The sequence below is a fragment of the Protomyctophum parallelum genome, assembly GCF_964188405.1.
Source record: "Protomyctophum parallelum genome assembly, chromosome: 21".
NCBI lineage: Eukaryota > Metazoa > Chordata > Actinopteri > Myctophiformes > Myctophidae > Protomyctophum > Protomyctophum parallelum.
The window spans coordinates 40,862,012-40,889,579 of NC_139713.1; positions in this window are offsets into that span (position 1 = coordinate 40,862,012).

A 27,568-nucleotide genomic window follows, 5' to 3' on the forward strand; every position below is an offset into this window, starting at 1 on the left:
GTAAAGTCGGGCCCTATGTCCCATGATGATGGTACTTAAAAGTAGACGGCCTAACAGATAATGAATTTATTGATCTTCTGGTTGACATTGTACAAATGTAATTTACCCATTGTGCAACGTGAAAGGTTTTAACCCTGTTTTAAACATAGAATGGATGAGTTGTGTAATGTGGTTAAACATGATATATTAATCGTAGCCTTTGAGAGTAGTCATACGGTAATAATGCACAATGAATGGACTGATTGCTAGTAGTATGTTCAGAGCTATTACACATTACACATGTTATGCACAGAACTGAGATGTGGCCTGTTTGTTCACATCTTGTGTGGACAAATCACGTTGAAATGCTTTTTCAGGATTTCTCACTGACAGTATAGTGACCATTGCCAACCATTACTCTAAGTGACATTCACATGAATCACTAGTTGTTTCCACTCACTTTCATGTTAAGACTATACTTTCAGGGATCATTTCTATAGTTTTCAACTTGAGAGATGAGTTTCTAAAGTGTTTGGTCTCGCTGACCACGATGAAGAGTTGTAATATTCCCTTCTGAGCGTGAAGCTGGCAGTGAAAAATGATTTATTTCATATGTTTGCTGCCATTGATGACTGTTCTTAGCTTCCCAGTGGAGCGTTGAGGAAGGGAATGTTGTCAGAGTGGATCTCTAAAGACATGTCAAACATGAAAGCCGTGCAGGATCAGTTCATCTATGTTTTAATGTAAAGTAATCTGGGCTGCTGTCATGAAACATGCTATAGCATACACATAAAGTGTATTATCATTATCCAATTAAATTCAAATGAGCTTCATTGGCATGAGAAAGCATATGTTTGCAATGCCAAAGAAAGTGTGAAAATATAACTAACTAGAACTGCACTCTGTCGAGTGCATACTTGCTTGTTGCACACTAGTAGGCCATAAATGGCCAACTAGTGCGCAAGCAGAGCGCGCATGTAATCTTTTCGCCCGCTGTAAACTGCCAAATTTCAGTATCTCTGTGAAGGAACGTATGAAATGATTAATGTTTAGATGTAATTATTTGCTACCTACTATACATGTAATCATTTAGTATTAAGTATGATTCTAGTTTCTATAATCCTGTTACCTTAATTGTTGCTGTACTGTCTGTAATCCGAAAGAAGAAGTATATTCCGTTAGTAAATTTACGTTGTTCACTTTTAGTAACTACCTTTCCACAGATTTTCCATCTTTCACGACTTCCAAATGATAATGAACTTAATGCTGAGATTTTAATTACGGGGTCCTTCTTCATCCTTTTATTTGAAGGTATATCTGTAGATAGTTCCATTGTTTTTCTGTATGTTTCGGTGTGGAGGTGTCCTATTGGTCTAGATCTGTGTTTACAACAGGCTTCCGTGTGAAATTGTCAAATGATCTGGAGTGTTGATATGCCCGAGTCTGTCTGCGTCTTCCTCGGAGAGTCCTGGTTTCAATATCTTCCTTCTTTCACTGTGCATAGGATAGCTGAGAGTCTTTGGCTGAGAGTCACCCCAGCTAACTGGTACACCTGAGAGTCTTTCACCCTTTCTAGCCTTCCCCCGTGGACGTGTCAAATGATCTGGATTGTTGATATGTCAGTTTCGGTGTGGAGGTGTCCTATTGATCTAGATCTGTGTTTACAACAGGCTTCCGTGTGAAATTGTCAAATGATCTGGAGTGTTGATATGCCCGAGTCTGTCTGCGTCTTCCTCGGAGAGTCCTGGTTTCAATATCTTCCTTCTTTCACTGTGCATAGGATAGCTGAGTCTTTGGCTGAGAGTCACCCCAGCTAACTGGTACACCTGAGAGTCTTTCACCCTTTCTAGCCTTCCCCCGTGGACGTGTCAAATGATCTGGATTGTTGATATGGCCAAGTCTGTCTGCGTCTTTCTCGGAGAGTGTTAAATGACTGAGCTTCTTGCGATATTATAACTTAGTTTTTGCATATATAATTATATACTTAGATATATATTTAATTTTGCAAACCACACTAATATTAATAATTATGGTAACATTTTTGACACGTTGTGACTTTTATACATTCCAGAATCATAATGTTGTATTACATACGTCATTACTGAGAGCAGTTATACAATATCTATATACGTATATAGGCATATACTATATACGTATATCTATATACTCTATACTCTATACTGTATAAAGTGTGTAGTTGTAAGTTGATTAGCAGTATTCTGTGATCGGCCTGGTCCAAAAACCGTGACAGCAAAAAAACCGTTCCGCCATTTCAGGACCCCTCAGAAAAACATCAAATCTGTGCCCGTATTGCTGGACCAATGATGACGAAATGACCATATTTCTTACGTCATCATTTAGAGCTAGTCATACACATACGTGTATGACTAGCTCTAAATGATGACGTAAGAAATACGTGTATGACCAGCTCTAAATGATGACGTAAGAGATATGGTCATTTCGTCATCATTGGTCCAGCAATACGGGCACAGATTTGATGTTTTTCTGGGGGGGTCCTGAAATGGCGGAACGGCTGTCACGACAAATGGACCAGGCCGATCACATTACTTGCGCGCTCTGCTTGCGCAAGTAAATACAGTTGACAATGGGGTAAGTTGGAGGGGGAACAGCGACCCATCATGATGGTAGAAGCTTACTGTAAAGTCGGGCCCTATGTCCCATGATGATGGTACTTAAAAGTAGACGGCCTAACAGATAATGAATGTATTGATCTTCTGGTTGACATTGTACAAATGTAATTTACCCATTGTGCAACGTGAAAGTTTTTAACCCTGTTTTAAACATAGAATGGATGAGTTGTGTAATGTGGTTAAACATGATATATTAATCGTAGCCTTTGAGAGTAGTCATACGGTAATAATGCACAATGAATGGACTGATTGCTAGTAGTATGTTCAGAGCTATTACACATGTTATGCACAGAACTGAGATGTGGCCTGTTTGTTCACATCTTGTGTGGACAAATCACGTTGAAATGCTTTTTCAGGATTTCTCACTGACAGTATAGTGACCATTGCCAACCATTACTCTAAGTGACATTCACATGAATCACTAGTTGTTTCCACTCACTTTCATGTTAAGACTATACTTTCAGGGATCATTTCTATAGTTTTCAACTTGAGAGATGAGTTTCTAAAGTGTTTGGTCTCGCTGAACACGATGAAGAGTTGTAATATTCCCTTCTGAGCGTGAAGCTGGCAGTGAAAAATGATTTATTTCATATGTTTGCTGCCATTGATGACTGTTCTTAGCTTCCCAGTGGAGCGTTGAGGAAGGGAATGTTGTCAGAGTGGATCTCTAAAGACATGTCAAACATGAAAGCCGTGCAGGATCAGTTCATCTATGTTTTAATGTAAAGTAATCTGGGCTGCTGTCATGAAACATGCTATAGCATACACATAAAGTGTATTATCATTATCCAATTAAATTCAAATGAGCTTCATTGGCATGAGAAAGCATATGTTTGCAATGCCAAAGAAAGTGTGAAAATATAACTAAATACAGTTGACAATGGGGTAAGTTGGAGGGGGAACAGCGACCCATCATGATGGTAGAAGCTTACTGTAAAGTCGGGCCCTATGTCCCATGATGATGGTACTTAAAAGTAGACAGCCTAACAGATAATGAATTTATTGATCTTCTGGTTGACATTGTACAAATGTAATTTACCCATTGTGCAACGTGAAAGGTTTTAACCCTGTTTTAAACATAGAATGGATGAGTTGTGTAATGTGGTTAAACATGATATATTAATCGTAGCCTTTGAGAGTAGTCATACGGTAATAATGCACAATGAATGGACTGATTGCTAGTAGTATGTTCAGAGCTATTACACATTACACATGTTATGCACAGAACTGAGATGTGGCCTGTTTGTTCACATCTTGTGTGGACAAATCACGTTGAAATGCTTTTTCAGGATTTCTCACTGACAGTATAGTGACCATTGCCAACCATTACTCTAAGTGACATTCACATGAATCACTAGTTGTTTCCACTCACTTTCATGTTAAGACTATACTTTCAGGGATCATTTCTATAGTTTTCAACTTGAGAGATGAGTTTCTAAATTGTTTGGTCTCGCTGACCACGATGAAGAGTTGTAATATTCCCTTCTGAGCGTGAAGCTGGCAGTGAAAAATGATTTATTTCATATGTTTGCTGCCATTGATGACTGTTCTTAGCTTCCCAGTGGAGCGTTGAGGAAGGGAATGTTGTCAGAGTGGATCTCTAAAGACATGTCAAACATGAAAGCCGTGCAGGATCAGTTCATCTATGTTTTAATGTAAAGTAATCTGGGCTGCTGTCATGAAACATGCTATAGCATACACATAAAGTGTATTATCATTATCCAATTAAATTCAAATGAGCTTCATTGGCATGAGAAAGCATATGTTTGCAATGCCAAAGAAAGTGTGAAAATATAACTAAATACAGTTGACAATGGGGTAAGTTGGAGGGGGAACAGCGACCCATCATGATGGTAGAAGCTTACTGTAAAGTCGGGCCCTATGTCCCATGATGATGGTACTTAAAAGTAGACGGCCTAACAGATAATGAATTTATTGATCTTCTGGTTGACATTGTACAAATGTAATTTACCCATTGTGCAACGTGAAAGGTTTTAACCCTGTTTTAAACATAGAATGGATGAGTTGTGTAATGTGGTTAAACATGATATATTAATCGTAGCCTTTGAGAGTAGTCATACGGTAATAATGCACAATGAATGGACTGATTGCTAGTAGTATGTTCAGAGCTATTACACATGTTATGCACAGAACTGAGATGTGGCCTGTTTGTTCACATCTTGTGTGGACAAATCACGTTGAAATGCTTTTTCAGGATTTCTCACTGACAGTATAGTGACCATTGCCAACCATTACTCTAAGTGACATTCACATGAATCACTAGTTGTTTCCACTCACTTTCATGTTAAGACTATACTTTCAGGGATCATTTCTATAGTTTTCAACTTGAGAGATGAGTTTCTAAAGTGTTTGGTCTCGCTGACCACGATGAAGAGTTGTAATATTCCCTTCTGAGCGTGAAGCTGGCAGTGAAAAATGATTTATTTCATATGTTTGCTGCCATTGATGACTGTTCTTAGCTTCCCAGTGGAGCGTTGAGGAAGGGAATGTTGTCAGAGTGGATCTCTAAAGACATGTCAAACATGAAAGCCGTGCAGGATCAGTTCATCTATGTTTTAATGTAAAGTAATCTGGGCTGCTGTCATGAAACATGCTATAGCATACACATAAAGTGTATTATCATTATCCAATTAAATTCAAATGAGCTTCATTGGCATGAGAAAGCATATGTTTGCAATGCCAAAGAAAGTGTGAAAATATAACTAAATACAGTTGACAATGGGGTAAGTTGGAGGGGGAACAGCGACCCATCATGATGGTAGATGCTTACTGTAAAGTCGGGCCCTATGTCCCATGATGATGGTACTTAAAAGTAGACGGCCTAACAGATAATGAATTTATTGATCTTCTGGTTGACATTGTACAAATGTAATTTACCCATTGTGCAACGTGAAAGGTTTTAACCCTGTTTTAAACATAGAATGGATGAGTTGTGTAATGTGGTTAAACATGATATATTAATCGTAGCCTTTGAGAGTAGTCATACGGTAATAATGCACAATGAATGGACTGATTGCTAGTAGTATGTTCAGAGCTATTACAAATTACACATGTTATGCACAGAACTGAGATGTGGCCTGTTTGTTCACATCTTGTGTGGACAAATCACGTTGAAATGCTTTTTCAGGATTTCTCACTGACAGTATAGTGACCATTGCCAACCATTACTCTAAGTGACATTCACATGAATCACTAGTTGTTTCCACTCACTTTCATGTTAAGACTATACTTTCAGGGATCATTTCTATAGTTTTCAACTTGAGAGATGAGTTTCTAAAGTGTTTGGTCTCGCTGACCACGATGAAGAGTTGTAATATTCCCTTCTGAGCGTGAAGCTGGCAGTGAAAAAATATTTATTTCATATGTTTGCTGCCATTGATGACTGTTCTTAGCTTCCCAGTGGAGCGTTGAGGAAGGGAATGTTGTCAGAGTGGATCTCTAAAGACATGTCAAACATGAAAGCCGTGCAGGATCAGTTCATCTATGTTTTAATGTAAAGTAATCTGGGCTGCTGTCATGAAACATGCTATAGCATACACATAAAGTGTATTATCATTATCCAATTAAATTCAAATGAGCTTCATTGGCATGAGAAAGCATATGTTTGCAATGCCAAAGAAAGTGTGAAAATATAACTAAATACAGTTGACAATGGGGTAAGTTGGAGGGGGAACAGCGACCCATCATGATGGTAGAAGCTTACTGTAAAGTCGGGCCCTATGTCCCATGATGATGGTACTTAAAAGTAGACGGCCTAACAGATAATGAATGTATTGATCTTCTGGTTGACATTGTACAAATGTAATTTACCCATTGTGCAACGTGAAAGTTTTTAACCCTGTTTTAAACATAGAATGGATGAGTTGTGTAATGTGGTTAAACATGATATATTAATCGTAGCCTTTGAGAGTAGTCATACGGTAATAATGCACAATGAATGGACTGATTGCTAGTAGTATGTTCAGAGCTATTACACATGTTATGCACAGAACTGAGATGTGGCCTGTTTGTTCACATCTTGTGTGGACAAATCACGTTGAAATGCTTTTTCAGGATTTCTCACTGACAGTATAGTGACCATTGCCAACCATTACTCTAAGTGACATTCACATGAATCACTAGTTGTTTCCACTCACTTTCATGTTAAGACTATACTTTCAGGGATCATTTCTATAGTTTTCAACTTGAGAGATGAGTTTCTAAAGTGTTTGGTCTCGCTGAACACGATGAAGAGTTGTAATATTCCCTTCTGAGCGTGAAGCTGGCAGTGAAAAATGATTTATTTCATATGTTTGCTGCCATTGATGACTGTTCTTAGCTTCCCAGTGGAGCGTTGAGGAAGGGAATGTTGTCAGAGTGGATCTCTAAAGACATGTCAAACATGAAAGCCGTGCAGGATCAGTTCATCTATGTTTTAATGTAAAGTAATCTGGGCTGCTGTCATGAAACATGCTATAGCATACACATAAAGTGTATTATCATTATCCAATTAAATTCAAATGAGCTTCATTGGCATGAGAAAGCATATGTTTGCAATGCCAAAGAAAGTGTGAAAATATAACTAAATACAGTTGACAATGGGGTAAGTTGGAGGGGGAACAGCGACCCATCATGATGGTAGAAGCTTACTGTAAAGTCGGGCCCTATGTCCCATGATGATGGTACTTAAAAGTAGACAGCCTAACAGATAATGAATTTATTGATCTTCTGGTTGACATTGTACAAATGTAATTTACCCATTGTGCAACGTGAAAGGTTTTAACCCTGTTTTAAACATAGAATGGATGAGTTGTGTAATGTGGTTAAACATGATATATTAATCGTAGCCTTTGAGAGTAGTCATACGGTAATAATGCACAATGAATGGACTGATTGCTAGTAGTATGTTCAGAGCTATTACACATTACACATGTTATGCACAGAACTGAGATGTGGCCTGTTTGTTCACATCTTGTGTGGACAAATCACGTTGAAATGCTTTTTCAGGATTTCTCACTGACAGTATAGTGACCATTGCCAACCATTACTCTAAGTGACATTCACATGAATCACTAGTTGTTTCCACTCACTTTCATGTTAAGACTATACTTTCAGGGATCATTTCTATAGTTTTCAACTTGAGAGATGAGTTTCTAAATTGTTTGGTCTCGCTGACCACGATGAAGAGTTGTAATATTCCCTTCTGAGCGTGAAGCTGGCAGTGAAAAATGATTTATTTCATATGTTTGCTGCCATTGATGACTGTTCTTAGCTTCCCAGTGGAGCGTTGAGGAAGGGAATGTTGTCAGAGTGGATCTCTAAAGACATGTCAAACATGAAAGCCGTGCAGGATCAGTTCATCTATGTTTTAATGTAAAGTAATCTGGGCTGCTGTCATGAAACATGCTATAGCATACACATAAAGTGTATTATCATTATCCAATTAAATTCAAATGAGCTTCATTGGCATGAGAAAGCATATGTTTGCAATGCCAAAGAAAGTGTGAAAATATAACTAAATACAGTTGACAATGGGGTAAGTTGGAGGGGGAACAGCGACCCATCATGATGGTAGAAGCTTACTGTAAAGTCGGGCCCTATGTCCCATGATGATGGTACTTAAAAGTAGACGGCCTAACAGATAATGAATTTATTGATCTTCTGGTTGACATTGTACAAATGTAATTTACCCATTGTGCAACGTGAAAGGTTTTAACCCTGTTTTAAACATAGAATGGATGAGTTGTGTAATGTGGTTAAACATGATATATTAATCGTAGCCTTTGAGAGTAGTCATACGGTAATAATGCACAATGAATGGACTGATTGCTAGTAGTATGTTCAGAGCTATTACACATGTTATGCACAGAACTGAGATGTGGCCTGTTTGTTCACATCTTGTGTGGACAAATCACGTTGAAATGCTTTTTCAGGATTTCTCACTGACAGTATAGTGACCATTGCCAACCATTACTCTAAGTGACATTCACATGAATCACTAGTTGTTTCCACTCACTTTCATGTTAAGACTATACTTTCAGGGATCATTTCTATAGTTTTCAACTTGAGAGATGAGTTTCTAAAGTGTTTGGTCTCGCTGACCACGATGAAGAGTTGTAATATTCCCTTCTGAGCGTGAAGCTGGCAGTGAAAAATGATTTATTTCATATGTTTGCTGCCATTGATGACTGTTCTTAGCTTCCCAGTGGAGCGTTGAGGAAGGGAATGTTGTCAGAGTGGATCTCTAAAGACATGTCAAACATGAAAGCCGTGCAGGATCAGTTCATCTATGTTTTAATGTAAAGTAATCTGGGCTGCTGTCATGAAACATGCTATAGCATACACATAAAGTGTATTATCATTATCCAATTAAATTCAAATGAGCTTCATTGGCATGAGAAAGCATATGTTTGCAATGCCAAAGAAAGTGTGAAAATATAACTAAATACAGTTGACAATGGGGTAAGTTGGAGGGGGAACAGCGACCCATCATGATGGTAGATGCTTACTGTAAAGTCGGGCCCTATGTCCCATGATGATGGTACTTAAAAGTAGACGGCCTAACAGATAATGAATTTATTGATCTTCTGGTTGACATTGTACAAATGTAATTTACCCATTGTGCAACGTGAAAGGTTTTAACCCTGTTTTAAACATAGAATGGATGAGTTGTGTAATGTGGTTAAACATGATATATTAATCGTAGCCTTTGAGAGTAGTCATACGGTAATAATGCACAATGAATGGACTGATTGCTAGTAGTATGTTCAGAGCTATTACAAATTACACATGTTATGCACAGAACTGAGATGTGGCCTGTTTGTTCACATCTTGTGTGGACAAATCACGTTGAAATGCTTTTTCAGGATTTCTCACTGACAGTATAGTGACCATTGCCAACCATTACTCTAAGTGACATTCACATGAATCACTAGTTGTTTCCACTCACTTTCATGTTAAGACTATACTTTCAGGGATCATTTCTATAGTTTTCAACTTGAGAGATGAGTTTCTAAAGTGTTTGGTCTCGCTGACCACGATGAAGAGTTGTAATATTCCCTTCTGAGCGTGAAGCTGGCAGTGAAAAATGATTTATTTCATATGTTTGCTGCCATTGATGACTGTTCTTAGCTTCCCAGTGGAGCGTTGAGGAAGGGAATGTTGTCAGAGTGGATCTCTAAAGACATGTCAAACATGAAAGCCGTGCAGGATCAGTTCATCTATGTTTTAATGTAAAGTAATCTGGGCTGCTGTCATGAAACATGCTATAGCATACACATAAAGTGTATTATCATTATCCAATTAAATTCAAATGAGCTTCATTGGCATGAGAAAGCATATGTTTGCAATGCCAAAGAAAGTGTGAAAATATAACTAAATACAGTTGACAATGGGGTAAGTTGGAGGGGGAACAGCGACCCATCATGATGGTAGAAGCTTACTGTAAAGTCGGGCCCTATGTCCCATGATGATGGTACTTAAAAGTAGACGGCCTAACAGATAATGAATTTATTGATCTTCTGGTTGACATTGTACAAATGTAATTTACCCATTGTGCAACGTGAAAGGTTTTAACCCTGTTTTAAACATAGAATGGATGAGTTGTGTAATGTGGTTAAACATGATATATTAATCGTAGCCTTTGAGAGTAGTCATACGGTAATAATGCACAATGAATGGACTGATTGCTAGTAGTATGTTCAGAGCTATTACACATGTTATGCACAGAACTGAGATGTGGCCTGTTTGTTCACATCTTGTGTGGACAAATCACGTTGAAATGCTTTTTCAGGATTTCTCACTGACAGTATAGTGACCATTGCCAACCATTACTCTAAGTGACATTCACATGAATCACTAGTTGTTTCCACTCACTTTCATGTTAAGACTATACTTTCAGGGATCATTTCTATAGTTTTCAACTTGAGAGATGAGTTTCTAAAGTGTTTGGTCTCGCTGACCACGATGAAGAGTTGTAATATTCCCTTCTGAGCGTGAAGCTGGCAGTGAAAAATGATTTATTTCATATGTTTGCTGCCATTGATGACTGTTCTTAGCTTCCCAGTGGAGCGTTGAGGAAGGGAATGTTGTCAGAGTGGATCTCTAAAGACATGTCAAACATGAAAGCCGTGCAGGATCAGTTCATCTATGTTTTAATGTAAAGTAATCTGGGCTGCTGTCATGAAACATGCTATAGCATACACATAAATTGTATTATCATTATCCAATTAAATTCAAATGAGCTTCATTGGCATGAGAAAGCATATGTTTGCAATGCCAAAGAAAGTGTGAAAATATAACTAAATACAGTTGACAATGGGGTAAGTTGGAGGGGGAACAGCGACCCATCATGATGGTAGAAGCTTACTGTAAAGTCGGGCCCTATGTCCCATGATGATGGTACTTAAAAGTAGACGGCCTAACAGATAATGAATTTATTGATCTTCTGGTTGACATTGTACAAATGTAATTTACCCATTGTGCAACGTGAAAGGTTTTAACCCTGTTTTAAACATAGAATGGATGAGTTGTGTAATGTGGTTAAACATGATATATTAATCGTAGCCTTTGAGAGTAGTCATACGGTAATAATGCACAATGAATGGACTGATTGCTAGTAGTATGTTCAGAGCTATTACACATTACACATGTTATGCACAGAACTGAGATGTGGCCTGTTTGTTCACATCTTGTGTGGACAAATCACGTTGAAATGCTTTTTCAGGATTTCTCACTGACAGTATAGTGACCATTGCCAACCATTACTCCAAGTGACATTCACATGAATCACTAGTTGTTTCCACTCACTTTCATGTTAAGACTATACTTTCAGGGATCATTTCTATAGTTTTCAACTTGAGAGATGAGTTTCTAAAGTGTTTGGTCTCGCTGACCACGATGAAGAGTTGTAATATTCCCTTCTGAGCGTGAAGCTGGCAGTGTAAAATGATTTATTTCATATGTTTGCTGCCATTGATGACTGTTCTTAGTTTCCCAGTGGAGCGTTGAGGAAGGGAATGTTGTCAAAGTGGATCTCTAAAGACATGTCAAACATGAAAGCCGTGCAGGATCAGTTCATCTATGTTTTAATGTAAAGTAATCTGGGCTGCTGTCATGAAACATGCTATAGCATACACATAAAGTGTATTATCATTATCCAATTAAATTCAAATGAGCTTCATTGGCATGAGAAAGCATATGTTTGCAATGCCAAAGAAAGTGTGAAAATATAACTAAATACAGTTGACAATGGGGTAAGTTGGAGGGGGAACAGCGACCCATCATGATGGTAGAAGCTTACTGTAAAGTCGGGCCCTATGTCCCATGATGATGGTACTTAAAAGTAGACGGCCTAACAGATAATGAATTTATTGATCTTCTGGTTGACATTGTACAAATGTAATTTACCCATTGTGCAACGTGAAAGGTTTTAACCCTGTTTTAAACATAGAATGGATGAGTTGTGTAATGTGGTTAAACATGATATATTAATCGTAGCCTTTGAGAGTAGTCATACGGTAATAATGCACAATGAATGGACTGATTGCTAGTAGTATGTTCAGAGCTATTACACATTACACATGTTATGCACAGAACTGAGATGTGGCCTGTTTGTTCACATCTTGTGTGGACAAATCACGTTGAAATGCTTTTTCAGGATTTCTCACTGACAGTATAGTGACCATTGCCAACCATTACTCTAAGTGACATTCACATGAATCACTAGTTGTTTCCACTCACTTTCATGTTAAGACTATACTTTCAGGGATCATTTCTATAGTTTTCAACTTGAGAGATGAGTTTCTAAAGTGTTTGGTCTCGCTGACCACGATGAAGAGTTGTAATATTCCCTTCTGAGCGTGAAGCTGGCAGTGAAAAATGATTTATTTCATATGTTTGCTGCCATTGATGACTGTTCTTAGCTTCCCAGTGGAGCCTTGAGGAAGGGAATGTTGTCAGAGTGGATCTCTAAAGACATGTCAAACATGAAAGCCGTGCAGGATCAGTTCATCTATGTTTTAATGTAAAGTAATCTGGGCTGCTGTCATGAAACATGCTATAGCATACACATAAAGTGTATTGTCATTATCCAATTAAATTCAAATGAGCTTCATTGGCATGAGAAAGCATATGTTTGCAATGCCAAAGAAAGTGTGAAAATATAACTAAATACAGTTGACAATGGGGTAAGTTGGAGGGGGAACAGCGACCCATCATGATGGTAGAAGCTTACTGTAAAGTCGGGCCCTATGTCCCATGATGATGGTACTTAAAAGTAGACGGCCTAACAGATAATGAATTTATTGATCTTCTGGTTGACATTGTTCAAATGTAATTTACCCATTGTGCAACGTGAAAGGTTTTAACCCTGTTTTAAACATAGAATGGATGAGTTGTGTAATGTGGTTAAACATGATATATTAATCGTAGCCTTTGAGAGTAGTCATACGGTAATAATGCACAATGAATGGACTGATTGCTAGTAGTATGTTCAGAGCTATTACACATTACACATGTTATGCACAGAACTGAGATGTGGCCTGTTTGTTCACATCTTGTGTGGACAAATCACGTTGAAATGCTTTTTCAGGATTTCTCACTGACAGTATAGTGACCATTGCCAACCATTACTCTAAGTGACATTCACATGAATCACTAGTTGTTTCCACTCACTTTCATGTTAAGACTATACTTTCAGGGATAATTTCTATAGTTTTCAACTTGAGAGATGAGTTTCTAAAGTGTTTGGTCTCGCTGACCACAATGAAGAGTTGTGATATTCCCTTCTGAGCGTGAAGCTGGCAGTGAAAAATGATTTATTTCATATGTTTGCTGCCATTGATGACTGTTCTTAGCTTCCCAGTGGAGCCTTGAGGAAGGGAATGTTGTCAGAGTGGATCTCTAAAGACATGTCAAACATGAAAGCCGTGCAGTATCAGTTCATCTATGTTTTAATGTAAAGTAATCTGGGCTGCTGTCATGAAACATGCTATAGCATACACATAAAGTGTATTGTCATTATCCAATTAAATTCAAATGAGCTTCATTGGCATGAGAAAGCATATGTTTGCAATGCCAAAGAAAGTGTGAAAATATAACTAAATACAGTTGACAATGGGGTAAGTTGGAGGGGGAACAGCGACCCATCATGATGGTAGAAGCTTACTGTAAAGTCGGGCCCTATGTCCCATGATGATGGTACTTAAAAGTAGACGGCCTAACAGATAATGAATTTATTGATCTTCTGGTTGACATTGTACAAATGTAATTTACCCATTGTGCAACGTGAAAGTTTTTAACCCTGTTTTAAACATAGAATGGATGAGTTGTGTAATGTGGTTAAACATGATATATTAATCGTAGCCTTTGAGAGTAGTCATACGGTAATAATGCACAATGAATGGACTGATTGCTAGTAGTATGTTCAGAGCTATTACACATTACACATGTTATGCACAGAACTGAGATGTGGCCTGTTTGTTCACATCTTGTGTGGACAAATCACGTTGAAATGCTTTTTCAGGATTTCTCACTGACAGTATAGTGACCATTGCCAACCATTACTCTAAGTGACATTCACATGAATCACTAGTTGTTTCCACTCACTTTCATGTTAAGACTATACTTTCAGGGATCATTTCTATAGTTTTCAACTTGAGAGATGAGTTTCTAAAGTGTTTGGTCTCGCTGACCACAATGAAGAGTTGTGATATTCCCTTCTGAGCGTGAAGCTGGCAGTGAAAAATGATTTATTTCATATGTTTGCTGCCATTGATGACTGTTCTTAGCTTCCCAGTGGAGCCTTGAGGAAGGGAATGTTGTCAGAGTGGATCTCTAAAGACATGTCAAACATGAAAGCCGTGCAGGATCAGTTCATCTATGTTTTAATGTAAAGTAATCTGGGCTGCTGTCATGAAACATGCTATAGCATACACATAAAGTGTATTGTCATTATCCAATTAAATTCAAATGAGCTTCATTGGCATGAGAAAGCATATGTTTGCAATGCCAAAGAAAGTGTGAAAATATAACTAAATACAGTTGACAATGGGGTAAGTTGGAGGGGGAACAGCGACCCATCATGATGGTAGAAGCTTACTGTAAAGTCGGGCCCTATGTCCCATGATGATGGTACTTAAAAGTAGACGGCCTAACAGATAATGAATTTATTGATCTTCTGGTTGACATTGTACAAATGTAATTTACCCATTGTGCAACGTGAAAGGTTTTAACCCTGTTTTAAACATAGAATGGATGAGTTGTGTAATGTGGTTAAACATGATATATTAATCGTAGCCTTTGAGAGTAGTCATACGGTAATAATGCACAATGAATGGACTGATTGCTAGTAGTATGTTCAGAGCTATTACACATGTTATGCACAGAACTGAGATGTGGCCTGTTTGTTCACATCTTGTGTGGACAAATCACGTTGAAATGCTTTTTCAGGATTTCTCACTGACAGTATAGTGACCATTGCCAACCATTACTCTAAGTGACATTCACATGAATCACTAGTTGTTTCCACTCACTTTCATGTTAAGACTATACTTTCAGGGATCATTTCTATAGTTTTCAACTTGAGAGATGAGTTTCTAAAGTGTTTGGTCTCGCTGACCACGATGAAGAGTTGTAATATTCCCTTCTGAGCGTGAAGCTGGCAGTGAAAAATGATTTATTTCATATGTTTGCTGCCATTGATGACTGTTCTTAGCTTCCCAGTGGAGTGTTGAGGAAGGGAATGTTGTCAGAGTGGATCTCTAAAGACATGTCAAACATGAAAGCCGTGCAGGATCAGTTCATCTATGTTTTAATGTAAAGTAATCTGGGCTGCTGTCATGAAACATGCTATAGCATACACATAAAGTGTATTATCATTATCCAATTAAATTCAAATGAGCTTCATTGGCATGAGAAAGCATATGTTTGCAATGCCAAAGAAAGTGTGAAAATATAACTAAATACAGTTGACAATGGGGTAAGTTGGAGGGGGAACAGCGACCCATCATGATGGTAGAAGCTTACTGTAAAGTTGGGCCCTATGTCCCATGATGATGATGGTACTTAAAAGTAGACGGCATAACAGATAATGAATTTATTGATCTTCTGGTTGACATTGTACAAATGTAATTTACCCATTGTGCAACGTGAAAGTTTTTAACCCTGTTTTAAACATAGAATGGATGAGTTGTGTAATGTGGTTAAACATGATATATTAATCGTAGCCTTTGAGAGTAGTCATACGGTAATAATGCACAATGAATGGACTGATTGCTAGTAGTATGTTCAGAGCTATTACACATGTTATGCACAGAACTGAGATGTGGCCTGTTTGTTCACATCTTGTGTGGACAAATCACGTTGAAATGCTTTTTCAGGATTTCTCACTGACAGTATAGTGACCATTGCCAACCATTACTCTAAGTTACATTCACATGAATCACTAGTTGTTTCCACTCACTTTCATGTTAAGACTATACTTTCAGGGATAATTTCTATAGTTTTCAACTTGAGAGATGAGTTTCTAAAGTGTTTGGTCTCGCTGACCACGATGAAGAGTTGTAATATTCCCTTATGAGCGTGAAGCTGGCAGTGAAAAATGATTTATTTCATATGTTTGCTGCCATTGATGACTGTTCTTAGCTTCCCAGTGGAGCCTTGAGGAAGGGAATGTTATCAGAGTGGATCTCTAAAGACATGTCAAACATGAAAGCCGTGCAGGATCAGTTCATCTATGTTTTAATGTAAAGTAATCTGGGCTGCTGTCATGAAACATGCTATAGCATACACATAAAGTGTATTGTCATTATCCAATTAAATTCAAATGAGCTTCATTGGCATGAGAAAGCATATGTTTGCAATGCCAAAGAAAGTGTGAAAATATAACTAAATACAGTTGACAATGGGGTAAGTTGGAGGGGGAACAGCGACCCATCATGATGGTAGAAGCTTACTGTAAAGTCGGGCCCTATGTCCCATGATGATGGTACTTAAAAGTAGACGGCCTAACAGATAATGAATTTATTGATCTTCTGGTTGACATTGTACAAATGTAATTTACCCATTGTGCAACGTGAAAGGTTTTAACCCTGTTTTAAACATAGAATGGATGAGTTGTTGAAGAATATATTCCATAATTATACTCATTCCTTGTGTGATTGACAATGCTCTTGTGTCCTTCTGCCTTTTGCAACTTGCATAGCCTACAGACAGTAGACCTATTTTTGGGTGATTAGCATCTGGGTGTCGGCCGTCCCAGGGTGAGATATCCTGGAGCTGCCGGTGGCTAGGCTATTTGTGTGACAAAGGGGTTTGAGACAGACAGGTGGATCAAAAGACTTGCCACTAATAATATGCAAACCAAAGTCTGACACCCTACACCCATGTCAACTGTTTAAATAGGTTAACCAGGATACAATGAGTGGTCAGTCAGTCAGGGGCGCAAGCCATGGGGAGACGTCAGCCACTTTGCTCATGGCTGGCGTGAGTCTGTCATATGCTGTAAGCTGTATACTTGGCTGAAATAAACATCTTGGAACTTCCATCTCGTCTGTCTGCCGTGCACATCACTCCTCTGTATGGTATAGAAAATATACTTCAAAGTGGTGCCGATCCCGTTCGCTTTTTTGGTGCTTTTTGCGCCAGGCGAGAGAACCAGCAGGGACATTTTTTTCAGTCTGATAGTATTTCGGTGGAGGGGAGTTTTTGTGAACGGCGACGAAGACGTTCCAGCGGACCCGACCGTGATCTCGTCTGCGCAGCGGGGATGATGACGAAGACCACCGCGAGGAGTGTTGCGCAACGGGGACCGATACCAGCCGCCGGACGGTGCGGGCTGCGGAGCGGTCGATGGAGCGGCAACAGCCACACGGAGGCCTTGATCATCACGTCGGCGCGGGGACGGCAATCACGGGCGGCGAGCTGTGGGACGCAGCACGGAGCAGCAGTGGCCGCCTGGCTGACCTAAGCCGAGGGCCTTCACAGGAAGGAGTCTGTGATGAAGATGTTTGCTTTCCTTTTTCGTCCCATCTCTGATGTTTCAGAGTTGGGAGGGGGGAGAGAAGAGATGATGATGAGGACAGCGAAAAACAGCAGTGTACTTTTTCTCAACTTGATCGGTGCAGCTGAGCGAACATTTCGAGGTAACCAGAAAGAGCGGCATACAGAAGAAATTTCCTTTGTCCAATTCGGAGGGGAGACGAACTTTCCTTCACTCTGATTGCAAATTGTACGTCGCGTTTGTTTTCAACATGAAATAATATAGGCCTCATGTTGGTATGTGTTTGTCGTATGATTAGATAAGTTGAGTCATATAGCCTAAATATGAGTCAATGAGGTATTTTCCTATAGATATGAAGAGATATGTGTTATTATGGTTAAACTCTGGCGCATCAATGGATTCTTTCGAGTATCACTAGGTGATCTGTCAGGGTAACGTCCGAGGAAGTGACTTAACTGATATTGTATTGACATTGGGTAGCAGAGTTTAGTAGTAAAATATGTAGTTATTGCATATCAAAAAAGTGCTCTTGTAACAATAGGAGCTGAAAGCGGCATGTCTTGTTTAAATGTCAGTTAACTGTACTAATCATTTTTCCATTTTTCATATATGTATGGATGTCTGTTTGAAAACCATTTTTGGGAAGTTCTGTACTGTAATGCTGTTATTTTTGGTGTCTTGAATGTATTGTCCAGCTTAGGGTCAAGGGGGGTCTAAGATAATTATGGTTCCATATTTTTAGGTGACCATCTGTGATGGTCAAGGGGGGATATGAAGAATATATTCCATAATTATACTCATTCCTTGTGTGATTGACAATGCTCTTGTGTCCTTCTGCCTTTTGCAACTTGCATAGCCTACAGACAGTAGACCTATTTTTGGGTGATTAGCATCTGGGTGTCGGCCGTCCCAGGGTGAGATATCCTGGAGCTGCCGGTGGCTAGGCTATTTGTGTGACAAAGGGGTTTGAGACAGACAGGTGGATCAAAAGACTTGCCACTAATAATATGCAAACCAAAGTCTGACACCCTACACCCATGTCAACTGTTTAAATAGGTTAACCAGGATACAATGAGTGGTCAGTCAGTCAGGGGCGCAAGCCATGGGGAGACGTCAGCCACTTTGCTCATGGCTGGCGTGAGTCTGTCATATGCTGTAAGCTGTATACTTGGCTGAAATAAACATCTTGGAACTTCCATCTCGTCTGTCTGCCGTGCACATCACTCCTCTGTATGGTATAGAAAATATACTTCATTGTGTAATGTGGTTAAACATGATATATTAATCGTAGCCTTTGAGAGTAGTCATACGGTAATAATGCACAATGAATGGACTGATTGCTAGTAGTATGTTCAGAGCTATTACACATTACACATGTTATGCACAGAACTGAGATGTGGCCTGTTTGTTCACATCTTGTGTGGACAAATCACGTTGAAATGCTTTTTCAGGATTTCTCACTGACAGTATAGTGACCATTGCCAACCATTACTCTAAGTGACATTCACATGAATCACTAGTTGTTTCCACTCACTTTCATGTTAAGACTATACTTTCAGGGATCATTTCTATAGTTTTCAACTTGAGAGATGAGTTTCTAAAGTGTTTGGTCTCGCTGACCACGATGAAGAGTTGTAATATTCCCTTCTGAGCGTGAAGCTGGCAGTGAAAAATGATTTATTTCATATGTTTGCTGCCATTGATGACTGTTCTTAGCTTCCCAGTGGAGCCTTGAGGAAGGGAATGTTATCAGAGTGGATCTCTAAAGACATGTCAAACATGAAAGCCGTGCAGGATCAGTTCATCTATGTTTTAATGTAAAGTAATCTGGGCTGCTGTCATGAAACATGCTATAGCATACACATAAAGTGTATTGTCATTATCCAATTAAATTCAAATGAGCTTCATTGGCATGAGAAAGCATATGTTTGCAATGCCAAAGAAAGTGTGAAAATATAACTAAATACAGTTGACAATGGGGTAAGTTGGAGGGGGAACAGCGACCCATCATGATGGTAGAAGCTTACTGTAAAGTCGGGCCCTATGTCCCATGATGATGGTACTTAAAAGTAGACGGCCTAACAGATAATGAATTTATTGATCTTCTGGTTGACATTGTACAAATGTAATTTACCCATTGTGCAACGTGAAAGGTTTTAACCCTGTTTTAAACATAGAATGGATGAGTTGTGTAATGTGGTTAAACATGATATATTAATCGTAGCCTTTGAGAGTAGTCATACGGTAATAATGCACAATGAATGGACTGATTGCTAGTAGTATGTTCAGAGCTATTACACATGTTATGCACAGAACTGAGATGTGGCCTGTTTGTTCACATCTTGTGTGGACAAATCACGTTGAAATGCTTTTTCAGGATTTCTCACTGACAGTATAGTGACCATTGCCAACCATTACTCTAAGTGACATTCACATGAATCACTAGTTGTTTCCACTCACTTTCATGTTAAGACTATACTTTCAGGGATCATTTCTATAGTTTTCAACTTGAGAGATGAGTTTCTAAAGTGTTTGGTCTCGCTGACCACGATGAAGAGTTGTTATATTCCCTTCTGAGCATGAAGCTGGCAGTGAAAAATGATTTATTTCATATGTTTGCTGCCATTGATGACTGTTCTTAGCTTCCCAGTGGAGCGTTGAGGAAGGGAATGTTGTCAGAGTGGATCTCTAAAGACATGTCAAACATGAAAGCTGTGCAGGATCAGTTCATCTATGTTTTAATGTAAAGTAATCTGGGCTGCTGTCATGAAACATGCTATAGCATACACATAAAGTGTATTATCATTATCCAATTAAATTCAAATGAGCTTCATTGGCATGAGAAAGCATATGTTTGCAATGCCAAAGAAAGTGTGAAAATATAACTAAATACAGTTGACAATGGGGTAAGTTGGAGGGGGAACAGCGACCCATCATGATGGTAGAAGCTTACTGTAAAGTCGGGCCCTATGTCCCATGATGATGGTACTTAAAAGTAGACGGCCTAACAGATAATGAATTTATTGATCTTCTGGTTGACATTGTACAAATGTAATTTACCCATTGTGCAACGTGAAAGGTTTTAACCCTGTTTTAAACATAGAATGGATGAGTTGTGTAATGTGGTTAAACATGATATATTAATCGTAGCCTTTGAGAGTAGTCATACGGTAATAATGCACAATGAATGGACTGATTGCTAGTAGTATGTTCAGAGCTATTACACATGTTATGCACAGAACTGAGATGTGGCCTGTTTGTTCACATCTTGTGTGGACAAATCACGTTGAAATGCTTTTTCAGGATTTCTCACTGACAGTATAGTGACCATTGCCAACCATTACTCTAAGTGACATTCACATGAATCACTAGTTGTTTCCACTCACTTTCATGTTAAGACTATACTTTCAGGGATCATTTCTATAGTTTTCAACTTGAGAGATGAGTTTCTAAAGTGTTTGGTCTCGCTGACCACGATGAAGAGTTGTAATATTCCCTTCTGAGCATGAAGCTGGCAGTGAAAAATGATTTATTTCATATGTTTGCTGCCATTGATGACTGTTCTTAGCTTCCCAGTGGAGCGTTGAGGAAGGGAATGTTGTCAGAGTGGATCTCTAAAGACATGTCAAACATGAAAGCTGTGCAGGATCAGTTCATCTATGTTTTAATGTAAAGTAATCTGGGCTGCTGTCATGAAACATGCTATAGCATACACATAAAGTGTATTATCATTATCCAATTAAATTCAAATGAGCTTCATTGGCATGAGAAAGCATATGTTTGCAATGCCAAAGAAAGTGTGAAAATATAACTAAATACAGTTGACAATGGGGTAAGTTGGAGGGGGAACAGCGACCCATCATGATGGTAGAAGCTTACTGTAAAGTCGGGCCCTATGTCCCATGATGATGGTACTTAAAAGTAGACGGCCTAACAGATAATGAATTTATTGATCTTCTGGTTGACATTGTACAAATGTAATTTACCCATTGTGCAACGTGAAAGGTTTTAACCCTGTTTTAAACATAGAATGGATGAGTTGTGTAATGTGGTTAAACATGATATATTAATCGTAGCCTTTGAGAGTAGTCATACGGTAATAATGCACAATGAATGGACTGATTGCTAGTAGTATGTTCAGAGCTATTACACATTACACATGTTATGCACAGAACTGAGATGTGGCCTGTTTGTTCACATCTTGTGTGGACAAATCACGTTGAAATGCTTTTTCAGGATTTCTCACTGACAGTATAGTGACCATTGCCAACCATTACTCCAAGTGACATTCACATGAATCACTAGTTGTTTCCACTCACTTTCATGTTAAGACTATACTTTCAGGGATCATTTCTATAGTTTTCAACTTGAGAGATGAGTTTCTAAAGTGTTTGGTCTCGCTGACCACGATGAAGAGTTGTAATATTCCCTTCTGAGCGTGAAGCTGGCAGTGAAAAATGATTTATTTCATATGTTTGCTGCCATTGATGACTGTTCTTAGTTTCCCAGTGGAGCGTTGAGGAAGGGAATGTTGTCAAAGTGGATCTCTAAAGACATGTCAAACATGAAAGCCGTGCAGGATCAGTTCATCTATGTTTTAATGTAAAGTAATCTGGGCTGCTGTCATGAAACATGCTATAGCATACACATAAAGTGTATTATCATTATCCAATTAAATTCAAATGAGCTTCATTGGCATGAGAAAGCATATGTTTGCAATGCCAAAGAAAGTGTGAAAATATAACTAAATACAGTTGACAATGGGGTAAGTTGGAGGGGGAACAGCGACCCATCATGATGGTAGAAGCTTACTGTAAAGTCGGGCCCTATGTCCCATGATGATGGTACTTAAAAGTAGACGGCCTAACAGATAATGAATTTATTGATCTTCTGGTTGACATTGTTCAAATGTAATTTACCCATTGTGCAACGTGAAAGGTTTTAACCCTGTTTTAAACATAGAATGGATGAGTTGTGTAATGTGGTTAAACATGATATATTAATCGTAGCCTTTGAGAGTAGTCATACGGTAATAATGCACAATGAATGGACTGATTGCTAGTAGTATGTTCAGAGCTATTACACATTACACATGTTATGCACAGAACTGAGATGTGGCCTGTTTGTTCACATCTTGTGTGGACAAATCACGTTGAAATGCTTTTTCAGGATTTCTCACTGACAGTATAGTGACCATTGCCAACCATTACTCAAAGTGACATTCACATGAATCACTAGTTGTTTCCACTCACTTTCATGTTAAGACTATACTTTCAGGGATCATTTCTATAGTTTTCAACTTGAGAGATGAGTTTCTAAAGTGTTTGGTCTCGCTGACCACGATGAAGAGTTGTAATATTCCCTTCTGAGCGTGAAGCTGGCAGTGAAAAATGATTTATTTCATATGTTTGCTGCCATTGATGACTGTTCTTAGCTTCCCAGTGGAGCCTTGAGGAAGGGAATGTTGTCAGAGTGGATCTCTAAAGACATGTCAAACATGAAAGCCGTGCAGGATCAGTTCATCTATGTTTTAATGTAAAGTAATCTGGGCTGCTGTCATGAAACATGCTATAGCATACACATAAAGTGTATTGTCATTATCCAATTAAATTCAAATGAGCTTCATTGGCATGAGAAAGCATATGTTTGCAATGCCAAAGAAAGTGTGAAAATATAACTAAATACAGTTGACAATGGGGTAAGTTGGAGGGGGAACAGCGACCCATCATGATGGTAGAAGCTTACTGTAAAGTCGGGCCCTATGTCCCATGATGATGGTACTTAAAAGTAGACGGCCTAACAGATAATGAATTTATTGATCTTCTGGTTGACATTGTTCAAATGTAATTTACCCATTGTGCAACGTGAAAGGTTTTAACCCTGTTTTAAACATAGAATGGATGAGTTGTGTAATGTGGTTAAACATGATATATTAATCGTAGCCTTTGAGAGTAGTCATACGGTAATAATGCACAATGAATGGACTGATTGCTAGTAGTATGTTCAGAGCTATTACACATTACACATGTTATGCACAGAACTGAGATGTGGCCTGTTTGTTCACATCTTGTGTGGACAAATCACGTTGAAATGCTTTTTCAGGATTTCTCACTGACAGTATAGTGACCATTGCCAACCATTACTCTAAGTGACATTCACATGAATCACTAGTTGTTTCCACTCACTTTCATGTTAAGACTATACTTTCAGGGATCATTTCTATAGTTTTCAACTTGAGAGATGAGTTTCTAAAGTGTTTGGTCTCGCTGACCACAATGAAGAGTTGTGATATTCCCTTCTGAGCGTGAAGCTGGCAGTGAAAAATGATTTATTTCATATGTTTGCTGCCATTGATGACTGTTCTTAGCTTCCCAGTGGAGCCTTGAGGAAGGGAATGTTGTCAGAGTGGATCTCTAAAGACATGTCAAACATGAAAGCCGTGCAGGATCAGTTCATCTATGTTTTAATGTAAAGTAATCTGGGCTGCTGTCATGAAACATGCTATAGCATACACATAAAGTGTATTGTCATTATCCAATTAAATTCAAATGAGCTTCATTGGCATGAGAAAGCATATGTTTGCAATGCCAAAGAAAGTGTGAAAATATAACTAAATACAGTTGACAATGGGGTAAGTTGGAGGGGGAACAGCGACCCATCATGATGGTAGAAGCTTACTGTAAAGTCGGGCCCTATGTCCCATGATGATGGTACTTAAAAGTAGACGGCCTAACAGATAATGAATTTATTGATCTTCTGGTTGACATTGTACAAATGTAATTTACCCATTGTGCAACGTGAAAGGTTTTAACCCTGTTTTAAACATAGAATGGATGAGTTGTGTAATGTGGTTAAACATGATATATTAATCGTAGCCTTTGAGAGTAGTCATACGGTAATAATGCACAATGAATGGACTGATTGCTAGTAGTATGTTCAGAGCTATTACACATTACACATGTTATGCACAGAACTGAGATGTGGCCTGTTTGTTCACATCTTGTGTGGACAAATCACGTTGAAATGCTTTTTCAGGATTTCTCACTGACAGTATAGTGACCATTGCCAACCATTACTCTAAGTGACATTCACATGAATCACTAGTTGTTTCCACTCACTTTCATGTTAAGACTATACTTTCAGGGATCATTTCTATAGTTTTCAACTTGAGAGATGAGTTTCTAAAGTGTTTGGTCTCGCTGACCACGATGAAGAGTTGTAATATTCCCTTCTGAGCGTGAAGCTGGCAGTGAAAAATGATTTATTTCATATGTTTGCTGCCATTGATGACTGTTCTTAGCTTCCCAGTGGAGTGTTGAGGAAGGGAATGTTGTCAGAGTGGATCTCTAAAGACATGTCAAACATGAAAGCCGTGCAGGATCAGTTCATCTATGTTTTAATGTAAAGTAATCTGGGCTGCTGTCATGAAACATGCTATAGCATACACATAAAGTGTATTATCATTATCCAATTAAATTCAAATGAGCTTCATTGGCATGAGAAAGCATATGTTTGCAATGCCAAAGAAAGTGTGAAAATATAACTAAATACAGTTGACAATGGGGTAAGTTGGAGGGGGAACAGCGACCCATCATGATGGTAGAAGCTTACTGTAAAGTTGGGCCCTATGTCCCATGATGATGATGGTACTTAAAAGTAGACGGCATAACAGATAATGAATTTATTGATCTTCTGGTTGACATTGTACAAATGTAATTTACCCATTGTGCAACGTGAAAGTTTTTAACCCTGTTTTAAACATAGAATGGATGAGTTGTGTAATGTGGTTAAACATGATATATTAATCGTAGCCTTTGAGAGTAGTCATACGGTAATAATGCACAATGAATGGACTGATTGCTAGTAGTATGTTCAGAGCTATTACACATGTTATGCACAGAACTGAGATGTGGCCTGTTTGTTCACATCTTGTGTGGACAAATCACGTTGAAATGCTTTTTCAGGATTTCTCACTGACAGTATAGTGACCATTGCCAACCATTACTCTTAGTGACATTCACATGAATCACTAGTTGTTTCCACTCACTTTCATGTTAAGACTATACTTTCAGGGATAATTTCTATAGTTTTCAACTTGAGAGATGAGTTTCTAAAGTGTTTGGTCTCGCTGACCACGATGAAGAGTTGTAATATTCCCTTCTGAGCGTGAAGCTGGCAGTGAAAAATGATTTATTTCATATGTTTGCTGCCATTGATGACTGTTCTTAGCTTCCCAGTGGAGCCTTGAGGAAGGGAATGTTATCAGAGTGGATCTCTAAAGACATGTCAAACATGAAAGCCGTGCAGGATCAGTTCATCTATGTTTTAATGTAAAGTAATCTGGGCTGCTGTCATGAAACATGCTATAGCATACACATAAAGTGTATTGTCATTATCCAATTAAATTCAAATGAGCTTCATTGGCATGAGAAAGCATATGTTTGCAATGCCAAAGAAAGTGTGAAAATATAACTAAATACAGTTGACAATGGGGTAAGTTGGAGGGGGAACAGCGACCCATCATGATGGTAGAAGCTTACTGTAAAGTCGGGCCCTATGTCCCATGATGATGGTACTTAAAAGTAGACGGCCTAACAGATAATGAATTTATTGATCTTCTGGTTGACATTGTACAAATGTAATTTACCCATTGTGCAACGTGAAAGGTTTTAACCCTGTTTTAAACATAGAATGGATGAGTTGTGTAATGTGGTTAAACATGATATATTAATCGTAGCCTTTGAGAGTAGTCATACGGTAATAATGCACAATGAATGGACTGATTGCTAGTAGTATGTTCAGAGCTATTACACATTACACATGTTATGCACAGAACTGAGATGTGGCCTGTTTGTTCACATCTTGTGTGGACAAATCACGTTGAAATGCTTTTTCAGGATTTCTCACTGACAGTATAGTGACCATTGCCAACCATTACTCTAAGTGACATTCACATGAATCACTAGTTGTTTCCACTCACTTTCATGTTAAGACTATACTTTCAGGGATCATTTCTATAGTTTTCAACTTGAGAGATGAGTTTCTAAAGTGTTTGGTCTCGCTGACCACGATGAAGAGTTGTAATATTCCCTTCTGAGCGTGAAGCTGGCAGTGAAAAATGATTTATTTCATATGTTTGCTGCCATTGATGACTGTTCTTAGCTTCCCAGTGGAGCCTTGAGGAAGGGAATGTTATCAGAGTGGATCTCTAAAGACATGTCAAACATGAAAGCCGTGCAGGATCAGTTCATCTATGTTTTAATGTAAAGTAATCTGGGCTGCTGTCATGAAACATGCTATAGCATACACATAAAGTGTATTGTCATTATCCAATTAAATTCAAATGAGCTTCATTGGCATGAGAAAGCATATGTTTGCAATGCCAAAGAAAGTGTGAAAATATAACTAAATACAGTTGACAATGGGGTAAGTTGGAGGGGGAACAGCGACCCATCATGATGGTAGAAGCTTACTGTAAAGTCGGGCCCTATGTCCCATGATGATGGTACTTAAAAGTAGACGGCCTAACAGATAATGAATTTATTGATCTTCTGGTTGACATTGTACAAATGTAATTTACCCATTGTGCAACGTGAAAGGTTTTAACCCTGTTTTAAACATAGAATGGATGAGTTGTGTAATGTGGTTAAACATGATATATTAATCGTAGCCTTTGAGAGTAGTCATACGGTAATAATGCACAATGAATGGACTGATTGCTAGTAGTATGTTCAGAGCTATTACACATGTTATGCACAGAACTGAGATGTGGCCTGTTTGTTCACATCTTGTGTGGACAAATCACGTTGAAATGCTTTTTCAGGATTTCTCACTGACAGTATAGTGACCATTGCCAACCATTACTCTAAGTGACATTCACATGAATCACTAGTTGTTTCCACTCACTTTCATGTTAAGACTATACTTTCAGGGATCA